Below are 16,898 nucleotides of genomic sequence, written 5' to 3'. Positions count from 1 at the left end.
TGCATCTCCTCAAAGCACCCGGATTTCTTCTACATCTTCTGTGGGAACTGTTGGAGTTTGGAAGCTGAAAATGGTGCACTTACCTCTATGTCTTAGGAAAACACTGGGGCACTGTAGAACATGAATGGGGTACATGGTACATTGGGAGAAGGACAATAGCTTGGAAGTTCTGACTTAGGAGCTGCGAATCTGAGACCTGGTAGGATGGGACTGGGGCTTGGGGTTTGGGAGACAAGTGTGAAGGAGCCTTGGATGATTTGTTGGGCAATTACAAAGTGAGGATGAAGACCAGGCTTCAGGTAATGAATGCTCAGAGGGATCCAAGAGGGGGACTAGGTCCTAAAGGAGGGAGGTATAGGTAAAATGCTAGCTGGAAACACTTCTTAGAAGTTCAAGGGCAAAAATCAGTGGGGTTGCAGAAGGCATGACCTGGAAGCTTTTCCTCTCCTTGCTTAGGCCTTTGTCCCTGGTTTTATTTTGGTTGTCAGCACATGAAGCAAGAAGATGTTTTGTTTAACAGCATCTGTCAAGTGTCCATTCTCAGGTCTAGATTCACCAGAGCTTTTGTCTTAAGACTTCTAGAAGGTGGCCGTTTGCAATGCATGTGCCTTGCTCTGAAATGAACATTTTGAATAAAAGCCAGTCTTAGAATTAAGTCAGGGTAGAGTGGTGTCAGGGGTGAAATTCAAAAGACAATACGTAATAATTGGTTTTAAAACAGGTGCCAGATGAATCACAAGGTCAGACATATGAAAAGAAAAAGCTTTCTTGAGGAGACTTGGGGCTGAGGCTTCAGGAGCTGTCTGGAAGCCAGTGACAGTGATTGTGGTGACATCCAGGTGTTGTTAGCTTCCGGGAGGCTGCTCGCCATATACAATGGTCTGGATACACCACGGGCAGGCAGTTCTACCTCTCCTGGCTGCCCACTGTTTCCACAAAAAGCTATTTCCACTGCATGCGCTGTCATTGATGGATTTACCTCTAGAGACTCCATTGGTCTCGGGGAAGAAAGAAAGTCAGAATGTCACTGTCTTTGCTGGAAGCCACTGGTCACTGATGGGAGTAGTTGCTGAACTGGAGTGTGGCATCCCAGAGAAAAACATCCATATTTGGATCAGAAAAGAAGATGAGATGTTGCCTGACATTACAAATTCACACTGTAAGTGAATGAAGAGTGGCATGCTCAGCCAGCCAGGTGCTTTAGTAGCAGCATTGTCTGTCGGGGATGAGTTCTGGATTTCTGATCCAGGGCTGGCCTTCCTAACTTTTCCCCTCACAAGTCACTTCAGTTTGCACATCTGTGAGGTCCTAGACCATAAGATAAAGTGTGAATGCAGGCTGGGATTAGGAAGACTTTTTGATCTCTTGACCTCTTATTCTTTGCCCCACTCACTACTAGATTTAACTCTTGTTGTTTTCCTGAAGTACAAATTTCAGATGGCCTTTGGGAGTTTGTATGCATAAGGCTGGGATCCAATTTTCCCATTGGAAGGATGAAAACAGTGATTGTACAACTGAGTATTCCCTCCACTGTTATGGCTACCTTTCTTCCCAAGACCTTCTTCTTATGTTGCTGGTATTGAATACAAAAAGATATTTATTTATAGATTTATTTTATTTGGTGTATCTGAATGTTTTTTCTACATAGATGCATATGTACCACCTATGTGTCTGGTGCTCTTGAAGATCTGAAAAGGATATCAAATCCTTTGGAACTGGAGTTATGAATGGTTCTTGGCTACCATGTGGGTACTGAAAATCATGGCCAGGTCCTCTGAAAGTATGACAAGGCTTCTTAACTATGGAACCATCTCTCCAGCTCCTAAAATAGATTTATGTTTTAAGTCCAAGTGTTGGTATTAACAATTTAAACTCACCAGGATCCTCTGGATCAGGGCCATCCTGAACATCATCCCCAAAACATCATGAACTCTGACATACCACTCTGACCATGGCCAATACAGAGCTAAGTGGTACCCTCATCTCATACTGCCCACTTTCTACTCCTCCAAAAGTGGGAAGTGAGACAGTGTTTTTCCTTTCTCAGATTCACATTCTGGTCATTTCAAATGTAGCTGCTGATCACAGAGTTCCTGGGACTAGTTGCCAAGACTCAAGGCTCTAATATGACCTAATGGTTCAATCTTAGTGTATTAGTTACTTTTCTATTGCTGTGATTAAACACAACAACCCTGTGAGTTAGAGGCCAGCCTGGTCTACAAAGTGAGTTCCAGGACAGCCAGGGCTGTTATACAGAAACCCTATCTCAAAAAATCAAAAACAAAACAAAACAAAACAAAACAAAAAGTCAAACCACAATGACTAAGGAGACTGACTTATCAAATAAGAGTTTAATTGAGCTTATGGTCTCAGAGGGTTAGAGTCTGTAAATGGCATGGGCAGAGCATGGCTACAGGAACTGCTCAGAACATACATCTTTAACCTCAAGCAGGAGACAGAGCAGGCACTGGCAACAGAGAGAGCCTTTGAAGCCTCAAAGCCTGTACTCAGGGACACACCTCCTCCAAGTCCATCCCCTAATTCTTCCCTAACAGTTCCGCCAACTAGGGACCATGTATTCAAAGACAGGAACATATTGGGGGTGAGGGGACCATCATACTTGGTCACATCTTTCCACTTCAATTTACATAGTTTTAAAAATGTAAATAATTATAAGATAATAAGAACAAATAGTAAGAATAATGGAGTTTATGTATTAGATGAGTTCACATATTTTGTGTTTAGGATGGAGATAGTATCTACTCCAGTGCTGAGTTCTTACTGCTGTTGTAATCCTGCATTATGATGCAGTTAGAGTTTGGGCCTGGAGTGTCCTCCAATGGCATGCATGTTATCATCTTGCTACTATAGAGAGATCATAGAAACTTTAAGAAGCTAAACTTTACTGAGTAGAAGTGTTTCCCAGTGTGTTGCCTTCTTAAAGGCTTTAGTGACCTTTTGTGGAGCCTTGGCCATGCCTGACTTTGGCCAATTCAGTCTTCCTTAGCAAAGGTTGATCTCAGAGCAGTCATTACCCTAATCTTAGAGGTGAACTCTGTAAGAGTAAGATATAGTCATTGGAACCACCTTCAAAACGATAGTGTTCCTCCTACCAAGCACAGCCTTTCCATTCCATCTTCTATCTCGATCACCTACCAGAGTGCCTGGCACATGGTGGAGCTCAGTTATGTGTGGAACATGTAAACGAGGCAGTGTGTGGTGGGCTAAATGGCCAGGCAGGGCGAGTTTATAAAGTGAGAAAGAAGGAATGGGCCCTTGGGGAAAGGATGACATTTCCAGTCTTTGGTGTCCCTGGTGGAAGTGTCTTGTGGGACACCTTTTCAGCTGTAAATGTGTCCCTTTTTATCTGCAGTCATAGACCTTCTTCACTTCTAATTATTTAATTTAAAAATTTCTAAAATAGCGGACATCGGACACTCAAGACCTGTACTTATGTAGATTTATTATAGATTTTATTTTCTATTAATTTAAAATTAATTAATTCATTGCATTTTTAATTTCATGGTTGCTCAGGGTTTGCCTGCAAACTTTATAGTATGTAGGAGCCCTCCAAACTTGGTAATCTGGTGAAAATTTCCTCTATTTTCTTTCCATTCCCACTACGTTGAAGGGGGAACTCAAACGTGGTGAAAATCTCCACCTGCACATCAGCCTCCATCTCGTTTGATATTTAAATCATTTTGGTTCTAGTGCTTCATGGGACCTGAGAGATGGACAGGCTAGCTTCTGTCAGAGAGAGCTAGCTGTAAAAAAAGCCTTCTGGGTGAGTTTTCTGAGTTAGAACCTAACTATCTCCAGGTCGGGCTTCTGTGACTTTGGAAGGGGCTATTTTCTTTCAGGATCTGCAGACATCTCTGAACTTGTAGACAAGTATGTCCACCCAGCCAGAAGGCAGCCCAGCTTGCCTCAAGGTCAGCACAGCACAACCCATTCCCATAATTGAATCTAAGCCTACTGTTACATCGCGACTCGCTTCATTTCATTACTTAGAGAAAAAATGTAGCCAAAGTGGGGAATGAAGAGATTTTTGTTGCGGGGCTCCAGCCTTTGCATCACTGTTTAGTAGCCTGTCCATGTGCCCAATGCAGATGCCTAGATGCGCCCGCAGATGTAGGGGAAGGACACAGAATTTTTGGAGCCAATTTGTACCGTGAAGAATGAGAACAGCCGATGCTTGTCTCGTGACACACTCCACAGAGAGACACTCGCAGTCGCCAGCCAGCTTTTCCCCTTGAACAGAAACTTCCCTCCTCGCCTCTCACTTCACACGCGCTTTCCCTAAACCTTTCTGGCTGGAATCATGTTAATGTTGACAGCTCTCCCCGCCCCCATCCCCTTTGTTACTGCGTGCAGCCGGGGGAGAATGGGAGGTGAGCTTGTCGGAGGAGATGAAAGATGGCAAGAAATGGGTGTTTGGGGACCAGTTCTTTGGTGACATGGCTCCGCTATCCTTTTTTCACTCCGGCGCCTCACTCCTCTCTCGCCTTCTCCCTCTCCCGCGCTCCCCCTTCAGCTCCCTCTCATTCTTTCTGAAATGGTGTGTGCCTCCAGTAATTTACATAATACTCTTCTGACACCTTTACTTTAGTCATCAATCACGGTCCCTTCTCTCAGTCTATCTTTTGTCTGAGCATGTCTCTTCTTTATCAGGCCATGCACAAAAGATTAATTTCACAGTTTTTCTCCCTTCTTTCTTTCCTTGCAAGATACAAAGCTCATGAAATGACAGAAGCAAGATAATGAAACAACAATGCAAGCAATTTTTTTTTGTTCTTGCAGGTTGGATCTCAAGATACTTTTTCTAACCTCATTGTGTGCCATCTGTCTTAGAAAAGGTCTGCTCTGTATTTTTTTAAATACCTTTCTGATTCTGCTCAGTACCTGGAAGGGGGGTAGATTCCATATTTAAATCAGGTCAGAGGCTTTGGTTTTCCTAATCTCAGGGACAGTTAAAGCAAGGGGCCCACCTCTAATGGCAGCATGGACTACTGCACAATGCCCACACCCCAATTAATATTAATGAGGTCTTATGCATAGCCAATTGATGACATTTGATTGACTCACCCAACTACCCTTCAACCTGTCTTATAAAGTGAAATATATGGTGAAGAGTGTCTTGTTTGCATATGCATATGTTCTTAATATTAATTAGGCTAATGGGTCTAAGGACTTGGAGATAATATGGACAAAGAAGAAAGAAATTTGCCACCCACAAGACAGTAAATTGTTTCACATCCTGTCCCTGCATCTGAACAAAAGAGGTTGAACTAGAAGCTTAGCACAACTTGTGGCAGTCTCTCTTTCTTTCTTTCCTGGATTCTACAGGACTACTAATCTTGAGAATGGAGCATGCCTGCCACAGACATTAGCATGATTTACCGTCTTCTCACTCAAACTTGCAGCAACTTCTAAACATAAAGGCCTAGTTCCACAGGTCAGCTCTGGCAGTGAGGGTGTTGATGCTGTGACTTCTAGCAGATTTAGGAATATGTACTGAACACAGGACAAAGGTTGTGTCAAGAGGAAGTGTGTCTAAGAACACCTACTTTAGCACGCCACAAATGGCGTTTAGCCCCTCAGAACAGCTGGTAGAAACCTTTTGGTATAGCTTAATTAAGCCTGGGGCAAACAAGTGTGTGGAATCCTCATCGATCTCATTGTTAGGTGTGGGAAGAACATGCTGAAGCTCTTTTTGGATGCGATGGTGTTTGGCTCCCATGGTACCACAAGCATAGTTTCTGACTGGACACAGGGGAGCATCCGAGCACTTGGAGGTTAAGGATAGAGGATTTCACAAATTTGAGGCTAGCCTGCTCTGTATAGTCAGCAGTAAGCCAACTTGGGCTGCAGAGTGATATCCTATCTCAAACATCTTCTTTTCTCTGCTAGCTCATGCTCTGTATATTAAAGGGACATTCACATAGGCAAGTCTTAGTTCTCGGATCTGACTTCCTTTATTCAAACACCATGGAAAACAGATTCCACATTCCATCTTTGCCAGCTCTGTGAAGGACGACATTAGAACCCTCTTTGAGAAATCACTGCTCCTGTGACTTGAATCCAAGAAGTCTCACGGAGTATGTCCAAGGTTATACATCTCACACAAAGGACAGGGATTTCAAAGTCTTTACCTTGGTTGTCCAAGGTGAAGGCAGCTCAAGGTGGTTGTGAACAAGGTGAGTCCAAAGTCAATAAAATCAGCAAAGGATACATCTGAATAGAGGGACTTTATGCTTCCTTTGAACACAGCTGATGACTCAGCTGCCACCATGGTGCTCACGAAAATAGTTACAATCAGAAAAAGAATGTGAGATAAGAGAGAAAAAAAACTCAATTTATCAATAGGTCCTCGGGTGTTTTAGAACAATGTGTGTTTATTTATAGGCAACATTTTAGAGTGAAAACTCTGGGGAATAAAGTCTCACTGGGCAAACATCTAGAGCTTGCTAAGACTGCTCACAGATGGAGAATGAAGAGGGGTTAGGGAAGAAGGGATTTGCTACAGCCACTGTGGGAAGAAATCCAGCAGGGAGCACCAGACACAGGGAAGAAAAGGGGGCTGGGGCCCAGATAGGACCCTGTCAACCCTTTCTACTTCAAATGCCCATCTTCTCCAAATCATGGCAGTTGGGCACAGCTTGATCCTGAAGCTCTAGAAGATTCTTATCGATGTTATGCTAGGCTATGTCCTTCATCTGGCTTGCTGGCCCCAAAGTGTGAGTGTGTGTGAGTGTGTGTGAGTGTGTGTGTATGTGTGTGTGTGTGTGTGTGTGTGTCCATGAATGTGCAATTTTTGAGGAAAGAAGGGGAGAGAAAAAAGGGGTTTCACTGCAAGAACATGGGGATTAGATACCCCACTTGTCAAAGACTCCAGCTTGAGCTGAGCATCTGTGGAGCCGGTAGGGGTCCATGATGGCGAGTCCTCTCTGATAACCGTCTATTCTGTTCAAGCTTGTTCCTTTTTCTCTTTTAAAATAGTCTGTGCTGCTGAGAATGCTTTGACTGCATTGTAAAGATGTGACAGGTAGTGAAAAAGAGTGTGTATGAAGCAATCACAGAGCTGATGTGCTTTATTCTCGTCTCACATTAAATATGTGTTCATTAAACAAGGGCTTGTTTGCAGAGACAGTGGAGGAGGGAGGTGGGAGGAAAGAAGGGAGCAAGTGTGCCTGATGCTGGCTCTCCACACAGCTGCTCAGCAGGAGCCAGCCTAGCAGGACAGCAGTGTGTGGGCTCAGGATCCAGCTTCCCCTGTAAGCCTAGTGAGCTGGATCTGTTACTTAAGATTCCTGCACCTTAGTTTGTCCTTCGGGAAACAAGCCCCAATAAGAGTAGGAATTTCTATGAGATTGTCCAGTGCAGAGCAAGTGCCCAGTCTGTGCTAACTCTCCTTACATCATTTTCTGTTTCTCTCCACCCACTGAGTACTTTAAACCACTTCCTTTCCTCAAGAAGGATTCTTGAAATTCCTATCACTCTCTTTTAGTGACTATGTGTTAGGGTTGCCAGACCCTGTACTCGCTGCTGAGCTCAAGGAAGGTGCTGGCCTCTGAGAGCTTAGATTTTAGCTGTCAGAAAGGTATTTAACAGCTGGACACAAGGGAACATGTGGGGTGTTAAGAGGGAAGATTGATGGACATGACCAAAGAGACAGAATAGGGACTGGCTTGGGTTCTACGTCGTAAATTGGGATGTGAAGCGCAGGCCAGAGAGCCCCCGGAAGGAAGCCATGGAGGGTTGGATGGAGGTGGTAACGATGGCCACAGGAAACTTCCAGATGTGAAGAATGGAAAACCCTTGCCAGAGCCAAGCAGGCTGATCACATGGGTCAGCTGTACCTTTAGAGAAGTTGGCTATACTGGAAAGCCAGAGGAAGAGAGGACAGACAGACAGACCAGCTCCTGGGGTATGATGGGGCAAAGGTAGCTGCTCTCCCAGCTGTCAGACAAGGGCTCATGAAGCCAACCTGCAGAGGGCAGGCTTCTTGTCCCAGTATGAGGAGGGAGGGCCTCTTGGAAGGCTGGACTGGGATCCAGGCACCAGCTGCAAAGCTGGCTGACTTTCTTTCATCAGCCTTAGGTTCCCGCCCTGATCTGCTAGAAGGAAAAAGTGTCAAGACCATCTGAGGAGAGCATGGAAGTCATTGCCCCCACAGTGAGTAGAGCTGCCGTCTCCTATGCGGGAAGGAAGAGCAGAGAAGGGCAGGGGAAATGGCCTTCTTCTTCACCATGCTTCCTTTAGGCACACAGGAGGCGTTTACACCATGCATGCAGACAGGTAGTCTAGCTTCTCTCTCTTCCTGAAGACTGCAGTTGCTGGTCTCATCTTCCAGTCTCCCAAGTTATCAAGGCAAAGAGAGGCCAGGCTTCTGCAGAGAATAGAAATCACACACTGACCAGCCCGAGAGGCCCAGCTGTATGTCATTTGAAGAAGCTGCCTGTCACTCCCCTAGAGTTCCCGAGCTTGCAGGTTGCTATTTGGATCGACATGTGGGAACCAGAATACTTATGGAATCCATTTTGGAGTTGGCAGCCAGAACAAAGAATCAGGGCTGGAATGGAGCAAGGAGGTGTAAACGCGGACCAGAGCTGGGGGCTATCTGGTGTCTTCTAGCTGACCCTTGTATGGCAGGCAGCATGGTGGGGTATTGGAAACCCTCTTTGGAAGAGGTCATTTAAACCCATACAGGGCAAAAGGGGGTGAGGAACAAATGCAAAGAAGATATCAGGGCAAGTGTGAGGGCCATCTCGCCTATCCAATGGGACTTGGCCCAGTGCTTGGAGAGCTAACAGTAGTCCTAGTGATGTAGGTTGGGGTCCTCCCTGCATTCTGTAGGATAGGGCACTTGTATTTCAACCTCTGGGTACCATCTTCCCACCCCCCATTCACACACACACACACACACACACACACACACACACACACCCTAGTGAGTCTTGTTCTGCTTGAAAACACTCTTAAATATTCTCTGTCCTTCATATATGGAGAAAACCCTTTAGGCGTTAGATACTGCAGTAATTACTGTATAATGGGGTAAATACTATACTATAATAATTAACTTGTAAACCTTGAAATAACATTTACTGTAATTTAGACCAAATATGAACTGTGAGTAATGAAGCCCGATCCAACATGAAATCATTTGCAGGGTGCTTTAAACATATGCCCAGGAAAGAGAAAGCAGCAGTTTGACATCGTTACGGAAACAGGCCCAAACGAGGCCCTCCCATACTGTGAGTGCATGCAGCTGCCATTATTCTGAAATATCTTGTTAGCATCTTTTTCCCTTTTTAATAACTTGCCTCCCTCTTGCCTCCTCTTAAACTGTCCTTTCAGGCTGTCAGAAGACATGCAGGCATTTGTTTGGTTTGCAATTTAGTTTTGCCTCAATTGATTGCAAATGCTTTCTACAAAACTAACATGTAAAGCCTGGGCAGGAATCTTAGACCTGAGCAAAGGGTGAGAAGGTCTGAGTAAACTGTAGCTGCTTCTGCAGAGTGGATCTAAGGGACAAAGCTGATTTTGAACACCACATTGCCAACATCCCTTGGCACCTGGAAGTAAGGAGGCAGCTTGCTTATTTGGCACACCATAGCCTTGTTTCTGAAGTCCTTAGCTTCCTGGACTCTGGCTTGTCTTCCGTGAGACTCTGGAAGGTAGGTGGAGACACAGAGTTCCTCTCTCATGCCCCATAACTTCTCCCCAGGGATAGGTAGAGATTTGCAGCACACTGATCCAAATGAAGTATTGCTCAAAGTGCATGGTGCATGTGGTATGTTCCTCCAGCCACTGAACTAGGAAAGGTGCCCCTGCCTGTCTCTGCCATCTGCCTGTCCACAGCTCTCCTCCTCAGAGCCATGCTTCTGCAAGCAGTTTGACTCAGTTCCAGATTTTCCCTTCTCTGTTCCACAACCCTTCTTTAGTTGGACTCTAGTCAACATTTCTAGTATTTCTAGCATTGACATTGAGCTTCTGTTCATTTATTCTCCCCAAGAACCTTTGATTTTTTTGGGGGGTAGGGGGGCTGATTCAAATCCTGTCCTGCCTTTCTGGTTTGTTACCTATAACCTTTCAGGAGCCAAGAGTACTTAGGTGGGAAAACCAGCCAGCCTTTAGTGTGCACTGGTGAGGGACATCACAAAGCTCACTCCATCTTCACCAAATCCACATGATAAAGGTTTTATTTCTCATCCTATTTTAGAGCTAAGACAGCTGACAGGTACCAGAGGCTTGTAGTGTGTCTGGGACCACAAGCTTGGCCTGCCAGATGATTTTCCTTTGCTTATCGTGGCCCAGTGATGCCGGGCTAGCCAAGGACAGTCCACACCAGCCACATACTCAGTCCACATGCTCCACATACTCACCAGTGTGTGACTGAAGAGCAGGGCTGAGAGGTCTGCAGACACTGCAGAGGAGCCTGGGAAAATTTCTGCACTCCTCACACCTCCCTAGGCAGCTTCAAGATGCTCTGCCTGCTGGGAGTGACGGGCCATATACTGTGTGTCTGAATCCCGGCCTCCTCAAACTGAATGATCAACTCTATTACCTGTTTGTTAGACTGTGGGTAAGAACTCATGTTTTTTTGTTTTTGCCAAATTCACTCAGGCTATGTTTTGGTGATAGGGGAAATCATCTTCTCAGTGTGTCCCACCCACTAGGGCCCAGCCAGGGTCACTGTCAGCTATTCCACTGTTCAAGTCCTTACTTCCCTCCTCTAGAAAATGGCCCTGTTACCTCTTGTTACACTTGCAGCTGTGCCATTAGCTGCAATGGGGGTAAGGTAAAAACATGGCAAAACTGGTGATTCAGAGACAGGCTAGCTGTCTCCACCATGAAGATCTCCACTGAGATAAATGATTTCTGGAGGAAACACATCCAACCATGTGGGGTCAAAAAGCTTAGTCCTTGTTTGTTTGTTTTTTCATTTCAGGTACAGTTCACTTGTGTGTGACATCCCCTTTGCTGTGTTGAGAGTCATCACCTTTTGACTGTTCCTTCTGGAGTCACCTGAAAAGGTCTATACTCCTTTTCTATCTACTGTAAGTCACTGGCTCTGACATCTGCAGATGGGTTTTCATGAGCTCTGGATCCCACAGCCTCGGTATGTGCATCCTGATATTTAACACAATGGCTTGAAATCATATTTATTGTTTTCTTTTGCAGAGAGGGATTAGAGATGGTGGAGTTGAATGCTTTAAGCAGTTTTTCAAGAAACAAAAGGCTACATTTTTGAAATGCCAACTAGTCCATATTGAGACACCAGGAAGACGCCTTAGCTCACGCCCCTCCCTCCCTAGAACAGGGCAGAGGCGGCACTGAGATGTGACCATTGAAACAGACTCAAAGTCAATGTGCATAATTACTTACCACCAGTGGTTAATGTGCCCTGAAATCTCCCAGCTCCCCTCAGCCTGGGGCTCCACGTTTGATATTCAGATTTCCGTGATAAATGCTTGGCTGACACCGTTTCCCCCAAACACCTCAATTGCACACATGCCTCTTTCCTTTGCATTTAGATGATGGGCCAAAGAAGAAGGAAAGCCCCAGCAAGCTGTCATCTCACAGCTGTGGAGGGGAGAAACCTTGCCCTGGAATTGAGGAAAGGGGCCATGACACACTTCTCCCTGAAGATGCACACACTCATCTTGGAAATAAGAAAACTGAGACTCAGTAGTGCGAGGAGCTTACCACGGGCCACACAACCACTTGGCTAGTTGACTCCAAACAAGAGCTTGCTCTCCTACTATACTTACTGTGCAGTTGTGTCTGTGGACTGGTTCTTGCTGGCGCTCATCCCAAAGCTTGGTTCTACTTGTATTGTTCTGGCCATCCTTCTCAAATACTCTTCTCTCTATGGAGAGAGGTTCCCCCAGGTCTTCTTTTCTAAATGCCTTGGTCATGGGTACAACAGGAAGAGTGAACACAAGGCAGCATTCTGTTCGTCTTTCTTGCTCTTCTTGAGCAGTCTTGTCCTCTTTCCTGCAAGTCTGAGCTCTGATCCTAAACCAGATTCTCATACTCAGAATATCAGATGGTCACCCACAGTCACCCATTATCTGTGCGCCACACCCAGCCCTGATGCCTGCTCATGTCTTCAGCCTCTGCATCAAAGCTTACCTGCCCTCCTCTCTCATTGCTTTAGGTGGTGTCTTCAACATGTCATTGTTTAGAGAGATTGACTATGTTGCCAAGCACATCCTCCAGCCTTGTCCCAGAAGAGCGACCATGATGCTGGGGTTAGTGCACCATGGACATGGAGGGCAGGGTAAGGAGGCAGTGACTTGAGATAGTCCTAAAACAGGCAGAAGCCCCTGTGTCTCTAGGCCAATCTGATGCTGTTTTCCTTACTTCATCCAAGGCATGTAAACACCTTCAGGAAGCACCAAGTCTAGGCACCCTGAGAGTATAGACACCATTCAGAAGCACAAGGAAAACTTGGAAACCCAAACACTATCTAGTAGGGAGCTTCTACAGTACAGGAGCAGGAGTGTTGGGGTCCCCTGGGCATCCAGAAACCTTTGTGTAAGAGATGGTGGTTGACATAAGAGTTGAAGTAGGGCCTGGGGGTGGTGTTGATAAGTATGGAGAGAAGAGATTTTGCATGGGGAGGAACAGCACCAGACGAACACATGGCGGGGAGCCTGCATCTGCTAAGCAGTGTGACAGATACATGTGTGCTCTTGGTTTCTGACTGGCCAGCAAGCCACCATAGCGTGCTGACTTGCAAAGCAGACCTTAATGTGCAGGGCCCAAAGGTACCTGCACACCCCTTTGTCCAGGGGTCAAGACTACCTGTGAATGGAGCTCTTGCCAAGGCTTGAGGTACCATCCCAGGCAGGGCTGCTTGACTCTGCTTGCACCTTGTGCTTACTGTCTTCACACGAAAACCTCCACTCTGGCATCTGCCTAGATGCCTTCTTTCCTCCCATATCAATCTCTAGCTTGGATTCTTTAAGTGTGTAAGTACCCACTCCCTGTGAACAAGAGAATGCACAGAACACAGGAGGGTCCCACCATAAGTGCAGGGATGTAGCAGCTGGCCATTGCATAATTTTCTCTCCTTTAAAAAATAAATTTGATTAATTGATTGATGATTATATGATGATGATAGCGATGATGATGATAGTGTGTATGTGTATGAGTGTGTGTGTGTGTGTGTGTGTATGTGTACTTAAATATGGTGTGTATAGGTGGGCATGCATGCTAGAAAGAGCATGTGTGTGGAGAGATCACCAGACAAGTTTGCTAAGTCTACTCTCCCTTTCCTTTATATGGGTTCCCCCAGGGAATCAAATTCTAGTTGCCAGAATTCTCAGCAAGCATCTTTACCTACTTAACTCTCTCAATGGCTCTCTTAGAATTTTCTTCAGACCAAATTGTCTTTGCCTCCATGTTCTTGTCTCCCAGGCTGATGATAGATTCATTCTCAGGGATCATTATGTTTAGCCTGAGTTCTAGAAATTGTTATATAAGCCTAGTGTGGGCACCTCATTGCCCAGAGTCAAGCCTTCTTTGGGATACATCAAGAAGGATGTCACCAGTCACCTCTGAGGGCTTGCACTACCAAAGAAGGACATGGGTGGCTACTGGTCAGCCAATCTCTCCCTCATCTCTCTGCAGCTTCTTCCAAGCCATGCATGCCTCCCTGTGACCCTGGGCTTCACACAACCTTGGTAGGGACTTCAGTCTTTCAGGAAAGAGAGAAGAAGGAGCCCAAAGCCATAAGCTTTTGTCCTACAGTATAAATCTGGAATCAAGTGAACACCAAGGGCTACCCTTAGGAGGAAAGGTAGCCTTCCCTATAAATAACAGGGAAGAATACAGATAATAAAATCCATAGTCAAATTAGTGTGCCAATATATTGTCAAAGGCATAATCTCACCTGTACTTTGGATTTTAAACTTACATGTCTAGAAAAATCCTCTCTGATACAGTTTCATATTCTATAAAATAATGATGTAACAATAATAATAATAATAACTATTATTATTATTATTATTACTTCCCAAGGTTGTTACAAGAACTAAATTACTTAATACATTCAAGTTATATAGAACAGCACCTGGATTGTAGTTAAGCTTTTAAAAACTGTGAGCTGCTTCATTAGTTATTATCCATATGACCATTAAGATGCCACAGAGGACTGGAATGATTTTATCGTGAGTATGGTGGTAGGCATGCACTCCATTAAAATCTCTTGCCCGCTGCAATGCTCAATACGTTCTTGGTGATTCTAACGTGACAGAAGGAACAGGATTTGTCCCACAGATCCCAGAGGAGAGTCTGCACCCTGAATAACTATTCCAACTATTGCTCACCATATGTCCACAACCAAAAAAAATAATTTTAGAGGGCAGGAAATGAGCACACATGTGCACGTCTGCAGAGATAGCCTGCTGAAATCGACACGTAAGACATATTTACCACCGAGGCAAATGCCTTCATGTGTTTGTGAGTAGCTATTTCTGAACCTCCAAAAGGGAAGGAGAGAGAAGCCAAATTCAAATGGCATCATGCGTTTGTTATTTTGGAGCAAGGTTATGTGGAAGGAGAGCCTCCCTTCTGCCTGGAAAACTTTAAGGGGGAGAGATGAAGTATTTAAAGGTATTTTAATGATCATGAAAGGCACTGGCTTAATAGGGCAGGAAACTACAGTTCTCTTTTTAGTCCCAGAAGGAAAATAACAAGGCTGTAGCATAGCCTTCCCAGAGGAGTCATAAACTGGACTGCAAAGAGGCAGCCCCTAGAGACCCCCTCTCTGAGTCTCTGGGGCCTCTTAACTGTGGGTCTGTCTGCCCAGGGTTTCAGTGAGCTTATTAATTAGTGATCATGGCACCAAGCTTAGCTAGCAGTAACCTGTGTCTGGTTAGGGAGAAGCCCTTACCTTCTTGCATGTAGGGTTAGGGACCTTCCTGAATGAGCTGACCTATTTAATCTCTTTTCTTCTGGTTTCTGAGTCCTCTGCTAGCAGGACCCCTATCTGCGTCTCCATCCCTATCCTCTTCTTCTTTCCTACTCAGAACAAAAGATTGGGTCTTCACTCAGAGCTTCCATCATCAACATCACAAGCAACTGAGTCTCTGCATATGCAGTCCTTGCATCCTACAAGCTCACCATGGATGACACCAAATCAGGGAATACTGAACCATGGCTTCCATTTTTCCTGCAAAGCTTTAGTTATACTATTTTCAGCAACATATAACCTTACTTTACATTATTCTGCATAAATACACCTTAAAAGCTGCTGTCTGAGCCCTGGGGGTTCATCAAGACCTGGGACCTAATGGAAGGGAGGCCTAGGGCAAGCCTGGGAGGTCTTCCTCTGTGACCAGCCTGTGAGACTGCCACTAGGGAGATTCCCTTGTACTTTGGGCCAGCATCATTATAGCCAATCATATTCCCTCTACTGAAATACTCTAACACTTCTTTTCTTTCCACACTTCCCACTCTGAACTGGAACCATTCTTCAGAAGAGTTGACAGTTTAGTTTGGTTGCCCTGAGTATCCTGAGTGGCTTGACTCTATTGGATAGAAACCATCCTTCGACCTGTGATGGGGTGTTGGGGGAAGCTCATTAAGACCACATGCTGCAGATGTAATGCTGTTGGCAGGCTATGAGCCCACTGCATCAGCTCGCTTCTGACATCACCTCCAGTAGCCATTTCATGCATGAGGAGAGAGGAGAGAGTCCCAAACAGAACAGTTCCAAGTGAGATGACATCATTGCAGAAGGCATCTCAAAGAAACCCTGACATGAAAGGCACTCCAGAGTGTTTAGCAATACACTCAAAGCTGTGACATTTTGTGTCCACGTTCTGAACAATTTTCACACTGGAAGCAGTAGTGGCTTCTCAAGGAGAAATCTAGGTATATTCACACATTCTTTTACTCTGGTTTAATTATTTTTGTATTTTACTTTATCCCGGTCACCTCTTTCCCTCTATTTAAATTACACAACCTCACCATTGTAACTTCAGGGACTTTCCTTCTCATCCCTCTGCACTGGCCCTTACACAGAGGGCCATGTGACTATTCTGGATTGGAATTTATGACAATTTTCTAAATACGGAGGAAATCAATGTAGGCAATGGGCTTACCTGGTGCTTTGTTCTGGGGTCGAGTCTGCGAACATGTAGGGTACATGCATGTTCTTCAGCTTGAGAGGAATTATCAGTGGAGAGTATCATGATGTGACTTAGGATGATCTCCATGTAAGCCTCCAGAGCAGTCTGAAGAATAGCCTCATAATTGGGAAGTTGGGGTGGAGGAGACTTTCTGTCCATCAGTAGCAGAGAAAGACTTGAATGTCCTGGGATGAGCAGTGACTGCTCAAATTTATACAGTGTGTCAGAATGAGGGGTGGGTATATATTCTTGGCTCAGGGTCATACCTGACTAACATGTGTCCCAGGGACCTTTATGCCTGGAGGAAGTTGGTTTGGCTCTTTGCCAAATCTTGGCAGACACCTGTGCACTATCCAGGCCTCTCTAGATGTTCCCCTCTTGGTGGCTGATGGGTTCCCTTATTTTGTGATCAGGAATGCCAATGGTCCTAGTACCTGAGCACTCTGATAGATGTAGAAGTATAGGGGCTCTGAACTGTATCTTGGCCCATGAAGTGTCTTTGGGGAATTTGCCTGTGAGGGATTAATCTGATTTGATTAGCATTTATGGGTTTTTAAAGGTGTATTGTCATAAATACAATCTCACCCTGCAGGAAACATTTTCTTTTACAGTGTGCTCTCCCCTACCTCCCTCCATCTCTGTTTTCTTGACTTTACAAGGAAGAATTGGTGTGCTCAAGATACAAATGTCTCCCTTCCCTTTCTCTTTGGTTCATCTCAAAGGCAGTGAGAATGCCCCTCTTCCAGCGGGGGT

At 45.1% G+C, this 16,898-nt stretch overlaps 1 pseudogene; it reads right to left on the bottom strand.

The window, feature by feature from the left end:
- Nucleotides 1-16,304, bottom strand: part of LOC118592249 — a 158,333-nt pseudogene extending 142,029 nt beyond the window's left edge.
- Nucleotides 16,305-16,898: the final 594 nt, after the last annotated feature.

The sequence above is a fragment of the Onychomys torridus genome, chromosome 10 (assembly GCF_903995425.1).
Source record: "Onychomys torridus chromosome 10, mOncTor1.1, whole genome shotgun sequence".
Classification (NCBI taxonomy): Eukaryota; Metazoa; Chordata; class Mammalia; order Rodentia; family Cricetidae; genus Onychomys; species Onychomys torridus.
This window is presented reverse-complemented; position numbering and strand designations above follow the sequence as displayed.